The following is a 9,684-nucleotide window of genomic DNA, read 5'->3' as shown; positions in this document are numbered from 1 at the left end:
GAGGGCAAAATAAACTTTAAGCGGGTAGACTTAACTAGAAGGAGGTTATCTGATTTGTGGCTAAAGGCAAGGCACGAGTGAAAATTAAACTCTTCACTGCAAAGTACGAATCCTCAAACTCACTTTTTAAGAAAAAAAATAAATATAGTTTTGGTTCATTAGGAATTACGGCTTGGTGGCGCTAGCCACCGCCCGATCTAAAGGGTACAGCCATATCCATCCATCCATCGGGTGCTCTGCCGGAAGTGCTGGTGCGGGCGCGGCCTAGAGCGCTTGTTTGCTTTGTTGTGCCTAGACATGTGCGGTTGGGTTCGGCGAGTTGAATGCGATGGAAGTTTTTTTTTTCCTTTGTCGTGACCACGTACCTTGCATGACTTCCGATGTCGTACTGCTGCGTGCTGCTGTGCAAGTCAGACGAAAAAAAGAAAGTGCCTGGACTATCTTTCCATGAAGTTCCTGCTGCCGCCGACGTACGAGAGAAGTGGTTGGCCGCTATTCAGCGGGATGGCTGATCGCTAAACGCAACGTCCTGTTACACGTAGGTATGTAGCCGTCATTTTCGCGTCGAAGACTCTCTTGAAGGAAAGAGACGACGGTTAAAGAAAGGTGCAGTGCCTTCAGTTTTGAAGATTACCCCAAACACTTGCAGCCAAAAGAAAACGCTGAACAAAGCACAGCAAGCATTGAAAAGCGAGCTTGTGCTGCGTTGAGAGTGGGGAGCGGTCATGTCACAAGTGGCCCTACAGGGCTGTTGCCACCTGCAGCACCCACACCACCAGAACCTGAATGGGAGGAACCAGAGCCCATGGACACTGCCGATAGTGTCAGCCGAACCGATCAGCGCAATGATGTTACGCATGATAAGGAAGGTGCACTCAAGCCTCGTGCATGTGACCGAGGTATTCATGTCGACAGCAGGCAAGTGTCAAGTTTGCTGACCACAGAAAAAGCCAAATGGAAAAGAAAAGGACCTGAGGAACCAGGCACTAAGGTTGCAATGGACTGTGGAAAAGTACAAATTCGAGCTAAGAAAGCTGCAAGAAGATTCTTTGGCGTCAGATATCTCGTATATCAGACAAAGGGCCACAAAGTAACAGCCTGCAGTATTGTTTTCGCTTGACCAAATCACAAATTTTAAGAAAAAAAGGCCAACCTGGTCTGAAGAGACAACTCGTCGCTGCGTGGTCCTTCGACATTTGTCAACAAAAGCATACGAGCACATGCGACGTGAAACGCTTCTAAAACTTCCAAGTCGAACAACCCTGACGAATTACATTGGCACTACCAGCGGTGAGACAGGCTTCAGCAAACTGGTTGAAACCAGGTTAGCTACAGAAGCTAAAAACTTGGACAAGCCTCAGTCAAGGGTCTGCTCTCTCATCGTTGACGAAAGGAGGATAAAAGAAAAGTTACGGTACCACAAGCAAAGGGATTGCTTTGTTGGGCACGTAGATGTTGATCTAAAACAAAAAAGCAGCAGCCCTATTTTAGACAATTCACTTCTTTGTTTCGTGATTAGTGGCATGAGCACAGCATTCCGAATACCAGTGGCTTACTATTTTATGAAGGGACTTACCGGCGACCAACTTCATAAAATTGATTGTTTTTTAATGAAGAAAGTGGAAGCATGTGTATTTAAGATTGTGCGGCTAGTGACCGACAATCGCAAAGTTAATGTGAATGTCATCAAACTTCTCGGGAATATATTGGTAACCTACAAGACTGAACATCCCTGTGACCCAGACAGACTCATTTTCATGAGTTTCGACCCGTGTCATGTGTTAAAGAACGTCCGGTCACAACTGTTGTCGCATGATATTAGGCCAAAATGTGAAATTACTGCTTCCTTCATCAAGGACCTGTACGAGATGCAGAAAGGTTTAACTGCAAAACCTGTCCGCTATTTGAGCCGGAAGCATGTTTTCCCTAATAATATACAAAAAATGAACGTTGGAAGAGCTGTTCAGCTCCTCTCCCCAAGCGTGACGGCTGCTTTAGATTACTTGAAAGGTCAAGCTGGGCATGCATGCTCCAAATCATTTTCCCATGCAGGCCCAACCATTACCTTCATGAAGAATTTTCACCGCTGCTTTGTACTGCACGACACAAGCAAAACTGTGCAGCACATATATCAGAATTTTGCTAATGCTCGACACTATGACGACGTTGAAGATCCTAGACTCTAATGGCTTGAAGTCACCTTTCCATTGTATTTGGATGGGCTGAAGAAGAGGTGCAACCGTCCGCGAGAATTTCTTGCGAAGGAGACGTACGAGGCTGTTCTCGTCACCACTTACTCTACAGTGGCATGTATAAGACACCTGCTCACAGATGCGAGCTTCTTCTTTGTTCTTACACGCCGGTCCAACAGTGACCGAATAGAGTAATTGTTTGGAACATTGAGGATGTCATCAGGCACAAATGACACGCTGGATGTTCTTGCTGCACTTTGGGGTCTAGAAAAAATCCTGAAGACCGGAATCGCTGCGGCTAGTGCAGCATAAAATGTTGCTCATGCTGAGAGTTCAACATCAGTGCCCCTACCTGCCGGTGCTTCAAGTTCGCAACCGTCGTGTACTTTGTCCGTGCCGCTTCCTTCCACTGGAAACACAGATGTGCAAACACCACCTTTCATGAAAGAGGCAGTTGTGGTGTTGCAAAGGCTAACCGCTTCTGTGTTGCCTCCGTACGTGCCATCTTTTAAATATCGGCCACAGCATATGTAGGGGGCTACATTGCCCGTGTGGTGAGTGAAAAAGTGAACTGTGAAAACTGTGTCTCTGTGTGTTCGAAACCGGCCAGCGGGTTTTGCCAAGTCTTGTGTTTGTTGCGAGCGAGGTCAAGAGCTTAGCGATCGAGTAGGCCTTGCTTCTACCGATCATTGTCAGCATCTCAAGAAACCCTGAAGTCGAAAAAATCGCGACACGAAACTACCAGCCGCACCTGCGCAACTGATGCGCGGGCAGCGAGCGAAAGCGGCGAAAGACCGCGAAACCCTGTTTGGGTGGCGGCACCTGGCGGTGAACGGTTGTACTCGCGCCTTTTGTTCTCTCTATCCACCAGGCACTGAAAGCTATAGAGGAGGCACTCGCTGTTGTATCAAAATAACATGCAAATACCTAGTGGCGGTGTACTAAACTGCAATACCACGAGCCCAGATGGCGCGGGTAGTGCTATCATCATCAATAAACGGATGCGTTTTTTTTTTGTTTGCTGCAGGTGGAGAAAGGGGATGTTCGCGGCTGGTTCGCGCTGCTACCTTCCTTTGGTATTTTTTTTTCGTTGCTAAATCGCACTTTGCGGCTGTAATTATCGCCAGGTGACCCAGTTGGCCTCGACTGGCACAAAACAACGTCAATCAAGTAAGGTTTCCATCGTTTATTGCGAGCGTCCAAGCCGGTACACGGTATACGGTCGGGTCCGAACAAAACAAGTCACTCATACATATCGAAAGCTTTCAACCCATGTGTAAATACTCTTGGAAAGCTAACAAGCATATGCATATAACTGAACATCGAGATCGCTGAATGAGCGTCGCTCTCATTGTGTTGCGGCGTTCGAGTTTTATAGCGTGGCTTCAAGACAAGGGTCGGATTCTGCCGTCAGATGCGGCGCTTGCCCTGTAGTGTTGATCTTCAAGTGAAGTGAATGCATGATGTGGAATCGGAAAGGAAACTTACACATTGCCGATAGATAACTCGAAAATTGAGAGCAATGTAGTTTTGCTAAATTCGTTAAATAAGCAATTGCGGATGCGTGCAGTTCCGATTCTTTCTCACTATGCAATGCTACATTGAGTACTTCACAAATGTACAATGTCGCGTCGTGTCGACAGGGTAGGCACTAGTTTGGATTCTCAGCCGTGAGCCCATATCATAGGTAATATGTATTTAGGTGATGGTCCTGTACATATTTCAGGCTTGCTACATTTATTGTTAATGTTGAGTTACACAATTACTACAGCTAGAATTTCTCGTCGCAGGTAATGATCAGTCTGCCGAGTATGCAGCGAACATGTATGCTTAAGGAACAGTTCTGAGGTCTGTGCTTACAGATCGAAAAGGCCCGATTCTAAGAAAATAATCTTTAGGCACGCATTGTACAATTTTCTTGTTTGTACATTTTTGTTGGTGCTCTTACAGTACACTATCTGCGCAGCTCTGAGCTCAGTCTCTTTTTTGCGTAGACATATCGATAGAACTTGAGCACTCTCTTGCAAGCAAGCACTCCTGAAATCAATGGGGGTACATGGTGTGAATCTGTCTAAATACTGGATCAATAAAGGTCACATTTATTACACACTTGCTATTGTGTTTACTTTTTCTGTATACTTGTGCTTGAAAGCTGAAGTTGTTTTCTCCCTGCTACTTTTAGAGGTTAGGACTTGAAATATGTACTATCTTGCAGTGTGGCTGTGGTTAAGTCAAGATCATGTATGTTTCAACTACCTGTGCAATTTCCTAGATTTTTTAAATGCCTGTAGTGCACAAGATTTCACTTGGTAGTGGTAGACACTATAGGTATAACAACTTAAATTAAACAAAATCAGATGTGCTTAAAAAAATCTGGCATCTTTCTCTGCTATATGAAAAAAATAACAGTACCACATCCAATGAACACAATCTTGCTCTTCACGACAGCATTCCAACTTTGATGAAGCGGTGCTGCAGGTACTCATCACCTTTATGATTTATTATTTTAGGAGCCTATTGAGCATATGTGCAAAGCTAAAGCAATTGAGTGCAGCCTTATGAGCTTTGGTGTATATTTTTCGTAAACTTGTATGAGCTCAACACAGTTAATTAAGACAAAACAATTCTGAGTATAGATTGTAAATTGTCTCACAAGCACAACTAAATGTTGGTAATCCCCGCATTGAGGGAGTGTTCACATTGCAATGCAATTAATAATTTCTGACGATTCACATGCCAAAGTGATCGTGAGTCGTACAGTAGTAGGCAAATTTAGATTGATTCTGGCTTCCAGGGATTAAAACAAATGACATTGTAGCCTCGCAGATGAAAAGACTGCCTTCGAAACATTTGCTCTGACACCTCATGTTGACAGATTTTTCATATTTTCAAGCTTCCATCTTTTAAGGGTAAGTTTAGTTCACCTGCACCGATGGGAACTGGTTCACAGCTGTGCATGAGTTCAGAACTTGTGCAGCTTGAGTTCAGCAGTGCGGCATCACAAGTGAATGACAAGGTGGAATCTTTATTCTTGTCCACTTAATTTAAAGAGGTGCAATCTTGGCAAAACACGTCGCGTCTGTACAGGCGGGTACGGCACCTACGTCTAATGCTATGTTGTTTGTTAAGCTGTGCGTGCAGCTGCACCAAACCAGCGCCGTCAAAGTAACAGGTACTGGAAAATCATACACTAGGTTTAGTGGTGTACCTCTCCTGCGCTTTTTGAAATGAATGGCATGGTTTAGAGGGTACTATTGCTGCACCACTGAAACGAATGGTGAGGTGCAGCCATTTGTAAAACGGATCACGTTGTGCAGGCGAATTGAACAAACCCTTAAGCACACAAGCGTCTTAGCATTTCACCCGCATCGAAATATGGCCACTGTGGCTGGGATAAAATGTGTTGTTCAGCTCAGCAGTGCCACACAATCTAACTAATAGTGTTACAGTTTCAAGGTTATTGAAGTGTAGATTTCATGCTTGTGGCCAATCTAAAGCATCTCTTCATGATATGCATGGCAAAACATTCACAAATACAGCATTGCATGTGTGAGGTTCGAGATGACCTATTGGAGGCGACGTTCAGATGTTTCAACGTGCTTCCAGAGTGGACATTCGGGGGCAGTCATCCTGTCGTTGCATGGCAGTCTGGAAAAGCAAGTAACATCACCAGATATCAATGCATGAAATCAATGCATAAAATTTTCCAAAGTAAACAAATAAAATCAGTTACCTAGTAAACAGCAGTATTTTATACATATATGTAGTAGTACCTCATAACACGTGTATCACTCAGGGCTGCTTCTTCACAAGGCATGGCAAGGTTCCATTTGGCGTTGCATAAATGGTTGCCAGACTGGAAGGGTGGTTGTTGCCAGACTGCCGCTGAATTTGGCAAAAAAAATTTTTGTAGTTGTGGCTTTTTCGCAAGAGTTTGGTGCTATCCGCGGTGCACTTCTTGGCTGAAAATTTTTCTCCTGTAGTTGTGGCTTCTCCGTAAGAATTTGGTGCTATCCGCGGTGAATTTCGCGAGTGCATGAGCGACGCTGGCCGTTTTAATTAACGGAATGGACTGAGCCTAGCAGAAGTCGAGCGCGGCGCTGCTGCGCAATTAAGGGGCCGTTTTAATTCCGTTTTAAAAAACGGAATGAACCGCGCATTACAGAATTCGTTTTCTTTACGGAATGTACCGCGCCTAGCAGAAGTCGAGCGCGGCGCTGCCGTGCAATTAAGAGGCCGTTTCAATTCCGTTTTAATTAACGGAAGGAACCGCGCCTAGCAAAAGCCGAGCACGGTGCTGCCGTGCAATTAAGAGGCCGTTTTAATCAGCCTTGGAACGCTTATTCATCACATGTATATACGAGTCCGAACGATGTGTCTTGTGCTGACACAGCTAGGGAAAGCGTAGCGTCCCCTGCCGTAGCGCGCGGTCGACGCGACACGATCAGCTGAGAGAGAAAAAAAAAGAAAAGTAAGGGGGGCAGTGCATCCCCTCCTGCGACTCTAATCAGTTTTCTCCGTAATCCCTAATACTGAGACGCGATATTTTAATCGCACAGCTGCGCACACAGCAAGAGAACGCGCCTCGACTTCTGTAATGGGAGGTTCATTCCGTTAATTAAAACGGCATCTTAATTGCACGGCAGCACTGCGCTCGACTTCTGCTAGGCTCGGTTCCTTCCGTTAATTAAAACGGAATTGAAACGGCCTCTTAATTGCACGGCAGCGCCGCGCTCGACTTTTGCTAGGCTCGGTTCCTTCCGTTAATTAAAACGGAATTGAAACGGCCTCTTAATTGCACGGCAGCGCCGCGCTCGACTTCTGCTAGGCGCGGTACATTCCGTAAAGAAAACGAATTCTGTAATGCGCGGTTCATTCCGTTAATTAAAACGGAATTAAAACGGCCTCTTAATTGCGCAGCAGCGCCGCGCTGGACTTCTGCTAGGCTCGGTCCATTCCGTTAGTTAAAACGGCCAGCGTCGCTCATGCACTCGCGAAATTCACCGCGAATAGCACCAAACTCTTACGGAGAAGCCACAACTACAGGAGAAAAGTTTTCAGCCAAGAAGTGCACCGCGGATAGCACCAAACTCTTACGGAGAAGCCACAACTACGGAAGAAAAATTTTCTGCTAAATTTAGCGGCAGTCTGGCAACAACTACCCCAAAGTCTGGCAACATATTTATGCAACGCCAAATGGAACCTAGCCCAAGGCATGTCATGTAGCAGGTTCCTTGCTCATTGTACACAGCTGCTTCCATGTCAGGTGGGCCAGGAGGCTGTGGCAGAGAAAAAATAATTTGTGATTTATGTGACGCTTTCTTTTTCACACGATAGTAAAACCACACCCATAATTATGTGATGTTTCTCAGACGCGACTGCGGTAAACTATCAACTCGTAGGTTTTTAGCAAATATATGGGCTTGCTACGAAGACACATGCAAGGCGACAGTGATCTATTTGCCTTCTTTCTTCGCAACGGCCTGGTTAGTGTTACCTGGCGATAGAATTTCAGAATTAACTATTGAGTCAGCGACTCGTTCCCACGCGAAGCCAAGCCGCAAGTAACGCACCGTTTTTCCGTTTGCAGATTGAGACGTCAAACAATTTTAAAATTTAATATTGCAGTTTGCTGCCACCGTGTGACGCTTACGCATTGACAAAAAAAACGCTACATATGTTGAAATAAACCAACTAGCCCCGCAAGCCACCGTCCTTAAAAAACTGAATTGGTTTCTACTCACCGGTCCGAGCTTGCAACGGGTGTTCATCTGATGAAAGCTTCAACGGTCGCTTTGTTCCCCGGAAGTCACCTAAATTCCCTTCACGTAAGCATTTGAACGAGTCGAAATAAACAGAGCGAGAAACAGCGTGTTGGTCGGCAGAGGCTCGAAACATTTACAGCGAAACAAAACAGTCCGAGACGCATCCGAAGGTACCGCTAGTACCGCGAGCCGTTACCTGCCGTCGCAACCGTTGGCCGCCGTAAACTTTGAAATGATGATAATGATGGCAAAAGGCTGAGCCAGCTGAAGCAAAAACTATTTTAGAAAAACTGATGACGCAGCACTTGTTTAAGAAAAACTTTTTGCTAGAAGAGCAAGTTGTTTTTTATGTGTAGCGGAACGCAAAGATGTAGTATTTGATGGTTTTAAAAATGAAACTTTGCCCCGTCGAGGGCGCCCCTATAAGGAAGTGCAATAGCGCGAGTGCCGAAAGAGGTTAGTAGATCCACTCTCAGTGTTTAAAGCAGAAACGCGCTGTGGTTGATTTTTTCGCTTCCTACAGGTACAGTGTACTAGAATAGTACACTGTACTACAGGTGATCACTTGAACTTGAGTGTTTCCAGTTCTAGCCGCGCACACGCATATTGCATTTGCGCATCTCAACTTCTTGACTAGAGAGCTGAATTATTAAAGGTAAATATGTAAAAATTATATACTACATAAATATGTAAAGTGAATATTACTTTGATTCGAAAAAGGAAAGAAACGTAGAAAACAGGGACGACTTCAGGGAAGTGCTTCGGTTCACCCGGTGGCACGAACCTTTTTCGAGGCAAAAACGTTCGGTTCACCCAACAGCCGCTTAAAACCGGCTTGACTTGGCTTAAAGTGTATAAGTAGATAACGCTAGAATTTGTGTTGGAAAACATTTTTCAGGCGATTTGGGCGTTCTTTATTCTGTGGTTCAGGTAGAGTTCCTCACTAGCTTGTGACACACAGTCTGTGGCGGGTTCATCGTATTCTAGTCGTGATGTTTTTTTCTCCGATGTTGGTGTTGGATTGGACTGTAATCTGCTTGAAATGGCGAGAACCGCCTCTGCCCGTGGGGTCGTGGTCGCTTTCTGTTGTTAGAAAGTGATTCATACGCAAGTCGCTGCCGCTTTTCTTAATTCCTGTGATGTCGCCGTGTTCAGGAGATTCTCATCCGTGCTTATCGAGTAGTTAACGTCATTCGCCCGAAGCACAGAACACCTACCAGCCCGAAGTGTTTGCCACCAAATCTACAAGCAATGATAACGAGCATAAAATAAAGGCCTTTGGAACGCGATTTGTGAACGTTGGTCTGACGCATGTGCTACGCGGGTGTATGGTAGGTGCATGGGTGTTGCTTGAGGACTGATCAAACAGCTGGTGTCACTTGGGAGGAAGTATATACTGTGCCAACGCTTTCGTTGAAACTTGTTCTGACGTAAGTGCGCGAGATATATACGGAATGCACAAGTTGGAATTAGAGAACGTTCTTGTCCGAGTGGCTTTATTAAGCAGTCGCAAATGATGGCAATTTGTTTGCTTAGCAGTGTGTTTAGATTGGGGTAACCAACAGTGAAGGTAGTTGTGTGTGGGTGAGAAAATTAGTTTTCTTTGTTGCGGTGCCTTCCAAACAAATCCGTTATTTCTTCTCTTCATTGCGTCGGTGTCTTGATGTGGCACTAAATTTTGCTATGTGCTCTTCGTGACACTTCCTCTCGCTCTAGAATGATCTAGT

General features: G+C 45.2%; 1 long non-coding RNA gene across 1 annotated transcript; it reads right to left on the bottom strand.

The window, feature by feature from the left end:
- Positions 1–263: 263 nt before the first annotated feature.
- LOC142761800 (uncharacterized) lies at positions 264–8,242 on the bottom strand. Its single transcript, XR_012883825.1, has 3 exons — positions 7,937–8,242; positions 5,966–7,471; positions 264–5,840 (listed from the first exon to the last, which is right to left on the bottom strand). It is a non-coding gene; the product is annotated as an uncharacterized LOC142761800 (long non-coding RNA).
- Between the last annotated feature and the right edge of the window lie 1,442 nt (positions 8,243–9,684).

This window comes from Rhipicephalus microplus, chromosome 5, assembly GCF_043290135.1.
Source record: "Rhipicephalus microplus isolate Deutch F79 chromosome 5, USDA_Rmic, whole genome shotgun sequence".
NCBI lineage: Eukaryota > Metazoa > Arthropoda > Arachnida > Ixodida > Ixodidae > Rhipicephalus > Rhipicephalus microplus.
Note: the sequence above shows the minus strand (reverse complement) of the source record. Positions and strands in the feature narration are given on the sequence as shown.